This window comes from Vicugna pacos, chromosome 14, assembly GCF_048564905.1.
Source record: "Vicugna pacos chromosome 14, VicPac4, whole genome shotgun sequence".
NCBI lineage: Eukaryota > Metazoa > Chordata > Mammalia > Artiodactyla > Camelidae > Vicugna > Vicugna pacos.
The window spans coordinates 64,713,063-64,727,587 of record NC_133000.1 but is presented as its reverse complement, the minus strand read 5'-3'; the positions used below and the strand labels follow the sequence as shown (position 1 = coordinate 64,727,587).

The following is a 14,525-nucleotide window of genomic DNA, read 5'->3' as shown; positions in this document are numbered from 1 at the left end:
TTTCTCACCATTCTGGGCATTAGTGTCAAGTCACGTTGCTAGAAGCCCAGTGTCTGCTGGGGGCCACTTCCTGGTTTGCAAATGGCATCTTTTCCTTGTATCCTCACATGGTAGAAAGCCAGAGAGAGAGGAGGGACGCAAACTCTCTCGTGTGTAAGAGCACTAATCCCATTCATGAGGAATCCACTCTTATAACCTAATGACCTCTCAAAGGACCCACCTCCAAATACCATCATACAAGGGATTAGGCTTCAATATATGGATTTGGGAGGGACACAAACATTCAGTCCATAGCAGGAACCTGTGGGGTAGCAGTAGGGGCTTCCAGCTATTAGAGGAAGCAGTGGCAGAAATTCTGGCATCCAGCACCCAGGTACAATGTCCATGCTGAGCCCAGGTGGCAGTGGAGTCTTTCCTGGGATCCTATAGGAGCACTGAGCCATTTTTTCCTGGTTGTGTATCCTCCAAGTTGACTCTTAAGCCCTCTGCAGATCTTGTGAGTTAATGTTCCTTACTTAATACATTCCATCTCTATTTAAACTAGCTAGGGTCTGTTGTTTATACATAAGAACTTAAAGATATAGATGCTTACTGATGAATTAATTCACCATCACCAATTCAATAGTGTATATGTACTAACACTAAAACCAGAGCTGTCTTTGTTCAATAAAAGTTTATCGAGATTTTTTTTGTCCCAGTTAATGTAACAGAAGCATAAAAATGTGATTTCTTTCCTCAGGGAGTTTAAATTTCTCTAGAGAGTCAAAAGTAGCACACTGGAAACAAACAACAAGTATCAAACTGTATATCACTATACCTAAACCCACCTCAAAACAGCCCATGAGATGCTGCCATGCCCAGATCTTTTTCTTAGAATAGCAAACATAAAAGAGTCCTTAAGCTTTAAGTAGCCATACTTTGTGTCAACCTCATTCTGGCCACAATTTAGTAGCCCAAGAATATGGAAGATCTTGAGGAAATTTTCCAATATGCTTGAGACCCTGGCACCTATTCATAACAATTTTTATTCTCACGGGAACAAATTAGTAATAGTTTATGACCACTGTCTTTAAGCAAAGTATACCAAAGTCCCCCAACCCTTTCATATCTGCAGTGACAGAACAAGTAACTTTTGTAAATATGTTACAACAACAGATTCAGGAAACTTCCTTGCTTACTCTTCCTAATATAGATTAAGGATAAACTTGGCTGTATCCTAAAAGATCAAAAGAGCTAAAAAGAATCAATTTCTGGCTCAGATGAAAAAGCAAAAGTAGATAAAATAATAACAATTAATATTTATTGAATGTTCTATGCCAGAGACTGTTCTAAGTCATCAAAATGTAATCTTAATCCTTACAAGTCGATAGGATGGATATTATTATTACCCTCTTTTTACAGGTAAGCCAGTTAAACAGTTTGCCCAAGATGAACAATTAATAAGTGGCAGAGCCTGGATAATGAACCTAGGCGGTGTAAGTCCAGAGCAAATATACTCTGCTATACTGCCTCAGTATACAGGTATACCAAAAGTTGCAGGATACAAAATCAATATACAAAGATCTGTTGCAATTCTATACACTAATAATGAACTATCAGAAAGAGAAATTAAGAAAACAATCCTATTTACAATTACATCAAAAATAATAAAATACATAGGAATAAATCTAATCAAGGAGGTGAAAGACCTATGCACTGAAAACTTTAAGACACTGAAAAAAGAAATTGAAGACACACAAAAAAGGAAAGATGTTCTATACTTATAGATTGGAAGAATTAATATTGTTAAAGTATCTATAATACCCTACACAATTGACAGAGTCAATGCAATTCCTATCAAAATTCCAACAGCATTTTTCACAGAAATAGAAAAAACATTTCTAAAATTTGTATGGTACTACATAAGAGCCAAAGCCATCCTGAGGGGAAAAAACAAAGCTAGAGGTATCACACTTCTTGATTTCAAATTATATTACAAAATTTTAGTAATCAAAACAGTATAGTGTTGGCATAAAAACAGACACACAGATCAGTGGAACAGGATAGACAGCACAGAAATAAATCCATGTATATATATGATCAATTAATCTGCAGCAAAGAAGCCACGAATATACAATAGGGAAAGGACAGTCTCTTCTATAAATGGTGTTGGGAAAACTGGACAGCTACATGCAAAGAATGAAACTAGACCACTATTTTATACCATACCAAAAAAAAAATCAACTCAATGGATTAAAAACTTGAATGTAAGACCTGAAACCATAAAATCCCTAGAAGAAACGATAGGTGGTAAGGTCCTTTCAGTCTGGTCAATGATTTTTTGGATTTGATACCAAAAGCAAAGGCGGCAAAAGCAAAAATAAACAAGTGGGACTACATCAAACTAAAACTTTCCACACAGCACAGGAAACTGTCAACAAAATGAAAAGGCAACCTACAAAATGGAAGAAAATATTTGCAAATCATGTATCTGATAAGGGGTTAATATCTAAAACGCATAAAGAACTCATACCTCATACAAGTCAAGAGCAAAAGAAAAATTCAATTAAAAAATGGCAGAGGAACTGAACAGACATTTTTCCAAAAAAGACATACAAAGGGCATATACGTGAAATAGGTACATCACTAATAATCAGGGAAATGTACATCACAACCACAGTGAGACATCACCTCACACCTATTAGAATGGCTATCATGAAAGCAATAGAGATAAGTGTTGGCAAAGGATGTGCAGAAAACAGAGCTCTTGTACACTGTTAATGGGAATGTAAATTGGCACAGCCACTATGGAAAACAACATAGGGGTTCCTCAAAATGTTAATAATGGAACTAGCACATGATCCATCAATCCCACTTTTAGGTATATATCCAAAGGAAATGAAAACGAAATTGAAGAGATATCTGCACTTCCATGTTCACTGAAGCATTATTTACAACAGCCAAGATATGGAAACAACCTAAGTATCCATCAACAAATGAATGGATAAAGATGTGGAGTATAAAGTGAAATAAACCACACGGAGAAAGATAAAATACCATGTGCTGTCACTTACATGTGGAATCCTAAAAACAAGAAAAAAAATGTCAAACTCACAGAAACAGAGTAGAAAAGTGTTTGCAGGGAGAGTCTAGGACAAGGGAGGAAATAGGGAGTGATTGGTAACAGGGTGCAAACTTTCAGCAATAAGATGAGTAAGTTCTGAGGCTCTAACATATGGTGACTATAATTGATAACACTATATTAGAGAGTAGAATTTAATTGTTCCCACCAAAAAAAAAAAAGTTATATATGTGAGGTAATGGATGTGTCAATTAACAAGATGGAGGGGAATCCTTTCAAAATGTATACATATATCAAATCACCACAATGTACACTTCAAATATCTTATAATTTTGTATATTAATCATACCTCAGTAGAGTTGAAATTTATAAATAAATAAATATCAATAAATTTTTAAAATACTCAAAATTGTCAAGGTCATGAAAATCAAGGAAAGACAGAAACTATCACAGACCAGAGATGGCTAAGGACGTACAACGACTAAATACAATGCAGTATCCTGGGTTGGATCCTAAAACTGAAAACTGTAAAAACTACTGAGATCCAAATAGAGTCTAGAGGTTAGTTAATAACAATGTACCAGTACTGTTTCCTTAGTTTTAACAAATGTACCATGGGAATCTAAGATGTTAACAGTAGGGGAAATAGGGTAAAGAATGTGTGGGAATTCTCAGTATTTTGTCTTTAGAACTTTTCTATAAATCTAAAATTATTCCAAAAAAAGTTTATGACCATAAAAAAAATATCAAAGACAGAAAAATGGATATTCTGGGTAAAGGACTTCCAAGCAGCAAGAATAGCATGTGTTACAATAGTGAGGTGCAAATCCAGCAGCATGTTTTCCATCACAAATGGTATGACTTGAGCAAAGGAAATATTTAAAGGCAAAACTGAAGGAAGAGGAAGGGGCCAGATCCTGAAGAAAGTAAATCGTGTACTACAGAGTGGATGGGTTTTATCTTTGAGGCCAGAAATCAAAATGTGGCAAAAATGGGCCACATATGGCACAAGGCTATGTTTGGTTTTAGCCGTGTGTGTGTGTGTGTGTGTGTGTATGCGCATGCACGTGCACACAAGTGTGCGTGCTAAATTGAGTTGGTTAACTATATTCAAAATATGGCAGCATTCACATAAAACTCCAAATTTTCTACTTCTCTTGAGAGATTAAAAGACTTAACAATGCAGGGATTCCCCCATAACATTCAAAGACATCTCCTTTTGCCACACTAGGTTCTTTACTCGTTCTCTTTAGATGCATTTGTTTTTTTTTAATCTATATTCTTTGAGGTGAGAAACCTGAAGAATCTTAATCCAGGAAGTGATATTGTATTTGCACTTTAGAAAGTATTTTACATCATTCTAGAACTAGAGCAAAAATATCCACATGGATAAACCCCACAAATAAAAGATGAAGCAAAAACAAAACAAAAAAAAGAAAAGAAAAGAAAAACAAGGTACAGAAGAGTCCTTCACTGCTCATATCACCTTCAGTCCTTAGGCAAAAGACAAAAGGAATTCTCAACTGTAGTTAAACTTTTGGAAACTCTTGAACTTCCTTGGCCTGAATTGTTGCCTTTTGTCTTAGTGACAGATAGACCAGCTTATGAAAACCAATTGTTAAATTGTCAGGAATCTGCCAGACAGTTGTTAAATCCCTAGGAGCCTGAAATCAGCCTGTGGAAATACTTACAGAATGGAAATCAGAAAACACTACAAATCATGCCCCTCCCCCCACTCCCACTCTACTGAAAAATCTGTTGTTAAACATTTACCAGCACACCACTGCCTAGAAGGTTCCTATCCCTGATACTGCCCTTTGCAATATGCCCTTAGTCACTTCTAGGCATACGTCCAATACTGGCTACAGTTTGCTTATGACATGCCTATAAAATATACAATTAAACCTCCCACTGAGTGTATTCACTTTCCTGTGGGGACCACTCGGCTTCACTTGGTACCAGTTCCTAGGTATCTGTTAGTATCTCTAACTCAACCACTAAGTGACTTTTTAGACAGCAAACACCTCAATAGGCCAACCAGAAATCTAAAACTCTATCACATTGTACCAGAAAGGGAGATTCCTGTCTCCACCTGTGGACCTTTCATAGGCGTAGTCTTTAGGAACTAAATTTAACAGAAACAGTAGGAGGGGGAGGGTATAGTTCAGTGGTAAGTGCCTCCCTAGCATGCACGAGGTCCTGGGTTCAAACTCCAGTGCCTCCAATTAATAAATAAATAAACCTAATTACCTCCCCCCCAAAAAATAAACTTTAAAAAAAGGCAGGAAACAGGTGGTGTACTTTCAGAGACTATCTCACCTTCACATGCCTTACAAGACCGGCGCACCACTTAAACTCAGTCCCAAGCTCTTTTGCTTTAGATCTAGCTCATAGTTTCTTTCATAATTAAGTCACTGACACTGGACCAATCTTGAAGAGTGACACCATCACTCAAGGTGATGAACATGTATTTCCTATGAAAATTTTGGACTGAAAACTAGTTGTCAGTTCCTTTCACGCCATGTTTGACTCCAAGCAAGATGTTTCTTATTAGATGGAAATGAGAAGGTACAGAATATTTCTCAATCTTGCCTGGGAATGACAGGCACCAGTGCTTGTCAGTACAAGCCTGGATAGCTCAGCACCAGCCTGTGTACTTAATTCCTGTCATTAGAAAACTAACACTCCTACACACTGGGAGTGACCCCAACTGTTCATTTCTAGGCAAAAGTTGCCCTCACTCTGAGTACTCATTCTCTCTTAAAGTTGGCACTGACTATTCTGTCTTAACAATAAGACTGGGCTGCTTTTCAGGCTGGGGAACTTCATATACTGAATGGTGATGATGTAAACTCATGGTGAAATAAATGCTAGGCTTAATTGCACTGTAATTGTGTCATTATTTAATATCTCCTGTAAATTCTATCATAGTAGGGGCTATATCTTTATTATTCATTATTATATGTCTTGTGCCTGGCACATATAGCAGGCACACACACACATATATATATTAATATATATATTTATCTCTCTCATAAATTCATGTTGATACTTCCAATTCAGAGTTAATATCGTAGTACTTTTCTTCTTATCTTCTTAACTTAGAAATCTTGGTTCCTAATAACATTAATATTTACTTGTTTTCTTTTTTATTTTATAATATCCAGAAGTATATTTTATAATATTTTATATTATATAAAAGTATACATTATGAACAAAAATATTACTAACAACAAATTTATTGAATGCAGTTTAAAATACCTTTGCAGTTTTATTTATCCTTAAGAGTTAATGTGTGGAAAATGTTACACTGTTCTGTGTTCCAAAGTAACTTTATTTCCTCAATGTGATTTAAGTGTTATGTTCAGTTCCATTTATTTGTTTCTGTTTGTGTTCAACTTTAGGGTTGTTTTCTTATTCTACTTAATTTTATTTTTTGAATATGTAAATCGTTTACCTGATCCAGAAGTCTATAAACTATAGAAAAAGGATACCTGGAGAATTCTTGCTCCCATCCTTGTCCCCTATACCATTCTACCAATCCTCTATAAACAATTTCCATTTTCTAAAATTTCTTGTTTATTCTATTCTCACAAAAATAATTATATATACATATGTATAAGTATATACAAATGTATTTATGTGTGAATATGCCATAGTTTATTCAATCAGCCTTCTATTGATGGATACTCAGATTTGATTTTAAGTTTTTCCCATTACAAATAATTTCACAATGCAGAGCACAGTACATTTTATATGTTGCATTTGTGGAGGTTTACCTTCACCTAGGTACCTAGAAGGACCACTGAGTCAAAGAGTAAATGCACACATAATTTTATTATAAATTGCCAAATTTTCCCTCCAAAGGGGTTTTGCCATTCTGCAACCCCACCAGCAATGTGTAAGAATATTTGTTTCTTCCCAAGCTTACCAAGAGTGTGTTAAGCTTTTGGATTTCTTCTGGTAAAGAACTGGGAAGGGTATGAGATTTTACCCTCCTTGCAGGTTAACCAGTTAGCCTTTGTGGGTGCTGCCAGAAGACACTAATCTCTTAGGTTGGAAGCAAAAGAACCTATTATTTATGGCACAGTGGGAGCCTGAGTTTCATGTTGGCATTGGTTTATCATGCCCCCCAAATTCCATGGGGATATTGAGGAGCCACCCAGGTAGATGCTGTGCCCAGGGGAGTTTGTGTCACAGCAGAGGAACACTGAGCTTAGTCCTAATCTTATAAGGGGCTGCTAAAAAATCTGCCCATCGTTTACTCCAGAGGAAGATGTTATCTTTATTATCCTGGTCTGGAAACAAATTTGTCCTCTGTCACAGAGGGAGGCACTATTTTTGTCTTCTCTATCTATTTGCTACACAAACATCCTTGAAAAGACAGTGGAGAATAAAAACTGTCACATGATGTGTAGAATCACCATGAAGATTGTCTCCCAACACTTCCAATCTGATGAGTGAAGAACAGTATTTCAATATACTTTAATTTGCATTTCTTTTCTGAGGAAAAGTGCTGACTATTTTTTTCAAATGTTTCACAGGCATTTGCCTTTCATGTTCTATGAACTGTCTCTTAACATTTCTGGCCATTTTCCTACTGGGCTTTTGTCTTTTATATATATATATATAAATAGCTTTATTATGATTTAATTTACATACCATACAGTTCACCCATTTAAAGTATACAATTCAATGATTTTTAGTATATTTATACAGTTGTGCAACCATCACCATAATATATTTTTGGAACACTTTTAATACCCTCAAAAGAAATCTCATACCCATCAGCATCACCCCTCATTCCCAACTTCCACCCCTACCCCATCCAGCCTAGATGAGCACTTACCTACTCTCTGTCTCTATAGATTTACCCATTCTGGATGTTTCATATAAACAGTATCACGGAGTATGTGATCTTTTGTGACTGGCTTCTTTTACTTAGCATGTTTTGGAGGTTCACCCATGTTGCAGCACCTCTTAATACTCTTCCTAATTTTTTTACTTATTTATCCATGGCAGAAATTAGCTATTTTGTTATTAGCTAATTTAGCTGCAAATATTTTCTGCTAGTTTTTATTTGTCTTTTGAGTTCGCTTATGATGCTTTTACCAAGCAAAAGTTTATATCTATTTTAGATAGATATGATAGACAAAATGTATCAATCTTCTGGAATTTATAACAGTTCTTCCTCATGTCCAGGTTATAAAGAGGTAGGCATATTTTTTTCTTGAACTTATATTTACATTTTTGTATGCTGAAATAACTCATCTATTTGGAGTAAATATAATGTAAATTAAGGGGAATGTAAATCCAAATACATATCTTTTTCTTAAATGACTCTCTAGTCATGTTAATGCCATTTTAAAGTTAATCTTGTCCCTCAATGATTTAAGATGCTACCTTTGTCATATGTTAAATTTCCATACATACTTAGAACTATTTCTACTGGTTTGTGTATATAGCCAGGCATCAACACCACACTGTTTTAATTATAGGATCTTTATAGTATTTTTTAATACATAGTAAGGCCAGCCTCCTCTCATTGCTCTTCCTTTTGAAGACTTTCACAGATATTCTGGCTTATTTATTTTTCTACTTGAAGTTTAGGATCCAGTGCCAGGAAAAGTTTTCCTGGCATCTTTTTACATTAAATGTATATATTAACCTCAGGAGATCTGACATATTTAAGAGGTTGAATGGTCCTATTCAAGAATGAGGAATGTGTTTCTATTTTTCTTGAATCCCACTTTCGTGATTTTTCAGGACTGCTTCAAAATCTTCTTCATATAGGCTTTGTGTATAATCTTTTAAATCACAGTGATCCCATCCTCTGTGTGACTACGTCAGTTGAGTAGGATCAATCCTATCAGCAACTCTTCTGAGGAGAGGTAAGGAAATGGGCTAACAGAGAGGAAAACAGAAGAGCAAACATTTTCTATGCTTAGTTTCCTTGATTTTAGTTTCATTAACCCCACTGAGGGTTGTGCATGTGTGTACATTGCTAGGTATGCTATTACATGGTACTCACTGAAACACTCTCTTTGGTAAGCTTTATTGGACAATATGGCTGAGCAGAATGCAAGATGGGAAATAGACTAGAGTGAATTTTGGGGTCTAGTGTATAACAGGGCTTTGGAGTTAAGCTATTTTGTATTCAATTCAGAGACTTCTGAAGGGACACCTCGTCTGCCCAATGAACTGATTCCAGTAAGAGTCAAAGGAGAAATATCAAGCATCAGGAAAGTGGTTTCCCAAAGGTGAAAGAAGGACTTCCCTGATACTCTGTTAGATGCCTCTCCTGCGACAGATGGCTGCACTCCGGGTTAGCTCTAGGCCTCCTTTAAAACCTTATAAAATAAAAGAAACTATACAAAATGAGAAGTATAGGAAGAAAGGAAAAAGCCAATTTCTTTCTTCAAATCCTTCCAGTTCCTCTTTGGCTCAGGAAACAAAGGGGTTTATTATATAGGACCGGAAGCAATCTTGTTTTAATAATGTTCAGCCATCTCTCTGTTGGCTTCATCATCTCAGTCTCTGGGACCCTCAAGTTACCTACAGGTTGGCAGAATAAAAGGCCTCCTCTTCTGAAAGGTTTCCCCTGCTTTGAATCTTTCCTAGTATCCTTATTCTATCTTAAAATGTACCAGAACATCCATATAATGGGAGACTATGTATGTGTGAAAAGGAATGAGGAAAATCTCTATATACAACAGTGGAATGACTGCCAGGATATACTGTTGAAAGAGAAAAATCAAGGTAGAGTGCGCATAGTTTGCTAGCATTTATCTAACAAAAAAGAACTATAGATACAGATTATAATAGATACACTTGTAATAAAACAAATGATGGAGATAGTCCACAGCCCTTTCCTCCCCCTTCCTGACAGCCTGGCCTGAGCACGCAGAGATCCTGTAGCTCTGCTGCACCACGTGTGGCACTTGGGGTCTTTTAGGCAGTGATGACTGTGCATCTGCTCAGTGTCTGAGTCATACGAAGATTGCACACAGAGTCCAGATGCATTTCGCCTTCAGAATATCAATGGCTACAACAACTGCAGCTTTGGATTTCAGTGGCTGGCAGTAGTTGACCAACTGTTTGGGATGCAGACATTTTGAGCTAAGAAATATCCTTATTTGTGGGTTGGTTACAATGGTGAGGTCTATAACCACAAGGAGATGAAATACTATTTTGAATCTGATCACCAGACCAAAGCAGATAATGAGATAATCCTTCATCTTTATAACAAAGGAGGAACTGAGCAAGCAATTTGTATGCTACATGGGGTGTCTGCATTTATTTTATTGGATACTGTGAGTAAGAAAGTGTTCTTGGGCAGAGAGACACCTACGGAATCAGACCTTTGTTTAAAGTCATGATAGAAGATGGATTTTTTGGCTGTGGGTTCAGAAGCTAAAAGTTTTGTTAACTTGAAGTGCACATCACAACTCTTTTTTCAAAGTGGAGCCTTTTTTTCCAGGAAACTATAAAGTTTTGGATTTAAACCCAAAAGGTAAAGTTACATCAGTGGAAATGGTTAAGTATCACCATTGTAGAGATGAACTTCTGCATGCCCTCCATAACAGTTCAGAGAAACTATTCCCAGGTTTTGAGATAGAAATTATGTAGCTAGGTGAGGAGAACTGAAGAGAGCAAGTATGGACAACTCTTCAAGGACTTTTGCTATCTATAAAGGAAAGTGAGAAATAGAAGAGAGATATTCCACCATGTATGTATCTTCATACATTATAAATGATCCAGTAGATAGCGGGAAAATGATGATGCAAGAGACAGGGAACAATCCTTAAAACTGAAACTCAAACAAGATTCCAGTGGGATAAAGTAATTAATGTTTGTCTAGGGAAGTAGATTTATTCATGTTATTTTTTCTTCCTTATATACGTGCATACTTCCAGATCCTTTTTGACAATGCTATTAAGAAACATTTGATGACAGATAGGACTAGGTGCTTTTAATCAGGGGACTTGGATTCCAGCTTTGTTGCCGTAACCCTGCTGAAGCAGCTGAAAGTAGCCCAAGTATAGTACTCTCCATACACGTGCAACTGACATGGAAGATAGTCTCAATTTACTGGCTGTTAGAAAGGTGGCAAATTATACTGGGAGTGAACATCATGAAGGCCTTTTTAACTCTAAGGAAGGTATTTGGGTCCTGGGTGATGTCATATTTTCCTTGGAAACTGATGGCATTACAATAATCCATGCTTCAGTAGATATGGATTTAATTTCCAAGTACATTTGGAAGAGCACAGATAGCATGGTGCTATTCTCTGGAGAAGGTTCAGATAAACTTTCACAAGGTTATATATATTTTCACAAAAATTCATTCTTCTGAAAAAGTCAAGGAAGAGAGTAAGAGACTTCTAAATGAACAATGCTTGTTTGATGTTCTCCGCACAGATCAAACTACTGCTGCCCGTGGCCTTGAACTGAGGGCCCCATTTGTGGATCACTGATTTTCTTCTATTACTTGTCTCTGCCACCAGAAATGAGAATACCAAAGAATGGGATAGAAAACATCTCCTGAGAGAGAGATTTGAGGACTCCAGTCTGATACTTAAAGAGATAGATTCCCTGGTGACCAAAAGAAGGTTTCAGTGATGGGATAACCTTGGGTAAGAATTTCTGGTTTAGGAATTTACAGGAATATATTGAACATCAGGCTGATGATGCAATAGATGGCAACTTCATGACAAATATTTCCCTTCAGTACTCCTAAAACTAAAGAAGGCTATTACTACCAACAAATCTTTTGAGTGCCAGGCTGACAGGCTAATCAATTCCTGGATGCCAAGGAAGATCAATGCCACTGACCCTTCTGCCGGCACTTTGACCCATTACAAGTCAGCTGACAAAGCTTAGTACTCGCTAAGCTATAGACTTAAAGTGTTTCTTCTTCTTGTGAAGGTTAGTGGGATTGGGGTCAGTGGGTGGGAGTAGCAATAAGAGTCAACCACCTAGACTCACTTGGGCATGAAAAAAATGAAAGTCTCAAATCTAAAACTCAAAGGAAAAATAAATAATGAAATACAAAAGAACTAGTTACCAGTGGGGTGGAAGAAGGAATAGGATGGAGAAGACAGAGATAGAAGGCAGACATGCTTTGCATACTTGACTTTGAAACTATGCAAATATTTTATATAGATCTAAAACAAAATAAATTTTAGAAATCTCTAAGTATACAAAGCAAAGTAAAACAAATAAAATCACTTAGTGACCTCCAAACCACTAAGTCCAATGCCTTCCTTCAGGGTACGGTCAACTTAACTTGTCTTTGACATTGTTAACATTGTTGACCCTTGATTCATTATTAAAATTCTCTTCCTTTTTGGCTTATCTGAGACGAATCTCTCCTGGTTTACCTTATAAGTCTCTGATTTCACTTCTCAGTATCTCTCACTGGACCTTCTTCTTCCATCTGTCTTTTCATAAGTAGTTCTCATTCTAAATTTACTCTTCTTAATCCACTGTCTACTCCCAGCAATAAAATTATATACTCCCTTGGCTTCTATTAGACACATTTACATTAATATGTGATCATGAGAAAACAAATTTAATATCAATATACGTTCATCTACTATAGGGAAATACTGTCATGGGAGAGGAAAAGTGATTCTGTTTCAAGGGAACTGCTCTAGCAGTTTCTTTGAGTAAGCTGCTTCACACATCTACTAAATTCCTGTCCTTTCCTCAAAACCTGTCTCCCTCAGATGTTACCTCCTCTGTTAAGCCTTCTTAGATTTCTCTGGCCAAGTTAATTACTACATCCTCTTCATGTTGATAACATAAAAGCTCTTATGACATTTTAAATTGTGACATATATTTGTGGGTATGTGTTCTCTGCTCCTGGAGTATAAACTTTTGAAAGCAGTGAAACTGAGTTTATAGTGCTAAAAATAAGAATAAAGAGAAAGAGATGGGGGAGGGTATAGCTCAAGTGGTAGAGCACATGCTTAGCATGCACAAGTTCCTGGTTTCAATCCCTAGTACCTCCATTTTAAAAATAATTAAGTAAGTAAACCTAATTGCCTCTCCCGCTCAAAAACAAAACAAAACAAAAAGGAATAAAGAGAAGAAAGACTATAATGAGGAAAAGAGAGAACAGAGTTGGAAGAACAGAGTTGAGCCCACAAGGAATCAAAGGTAAAGTCACTAATTTTCTTCCCCAAGAGTAAGAGATAGGGTAATAGGGTACCCAGCAGAGACACTAATTTAAAAGTGAATTATATATTGAAGATTCATGAAATTCAAGGAATCTAAGACTGAGATTTGCTAATTTCTGACCAATTGACAGAAGTTTCATTGATAAGCAAAAGAAGAAAATTCATACTTACCAGTTACCACAAAGTTCCCTTAACAGAATCTAATAAGCAACAGAACAATTCTTTTTTAAATTTATTACAGAATATGATGGTGATGTAGTTTTTAAATTTCCCAAATCCACCCAAACAGACAAACTAGGGTAACAAAACTAAAAAGCATTAAGTAACACCTACAACAAAACTAAGTGGCAAGCTATACCCACAAACATTAAAAAAGAAGTGGGTAGGAAAAAACACAAGAAGCCACAAGAGCTGGAAATTATCAGCATTTGTGAGGGAGAAAGCAGATAGAAGCAAGGGTATCCGATAAGCTAAGAAAATGGAAACAGCAAAAAAATCAGCAAGGGGACAGAATAAAGGTTCACACTGTGAGAAACTGCAGGAAGTAGAATCCAAATTGACCAATACAGGGATGTGAGGGCAAAAGGAAAAGAAGGTCCAGATAAAAAGTTAAGCCAAGAGATCTCAGAAAGTACAAGGTAATATTTCTGAACATTTTGTAAAAACAATAGGACAGGGAGCTTTACACTGTAAATCTACAGAAGTTATCCTGACTGATTCCTTCCACCTGAAAGTTAGGCACACTAATTTTATATGAAAATGAATAACAAAAAGGGAGGCAGTCACATCTCTAAGTTATTATGAGGAAAAAGATGTTAGGAAAATATCAATAACATTCCTAAAGACAATGAAAGCAGACCTTAAAAATTGCCCACAGAATAGATAAAAACCACAAACTAATAATTCAAAATGAACTAAAACAAATTAACAAAATAACAGAAGATTTGAGAGAACAGCATGAATAAAAATTAGAAGAAATAAAAACGGAGATGACAGAATTCAGGAAAAAACAACAAATATAAATAAAAAATTAATTTCAGAAATGAAGATTACATTAGAAATAGCATAAAAGTAAATACCAAAAAAAAAACCTTATAGAAATAGAAGGTGAAATAAGAAAAAAAATTTAATCAAAAAGAAATTAAGAAAGTGATTTTTAAAGACTTGAGAAAAAGTGACAGATGGTCATAGAGACCCCAAAGAAGAAAACCAAAACAACAGAGAACAAAGGCAAAAGATAGTTCAAGAAAAAGTCATTTTTTTCTCATTAGGAAAGCTAAG

General features: G+C 36.1%; 1 protein-coding gene and 1 pseudogene across 3 annotated transcripts in view; one reads left to right on the top strand and one right to left on the bottom strand.

Annotated features, from left to right (window-relative positions):
- The window catches only part of PCCA (propionyl-CoA carboxylase subunit alpha), a 377,947-nt gene that overhangs the window by 336,412 nt on the left and 27,010 nt on the right, over positions 1 to 14,525 (bottom strand). The window lies entirely within an intron of this gene.
- Positions 10,001 to 11,943, top strand: LOC102531056 (asparagine synthetase [glutamine-hydrolyzing] pseudogene; annotated as a pseudogene).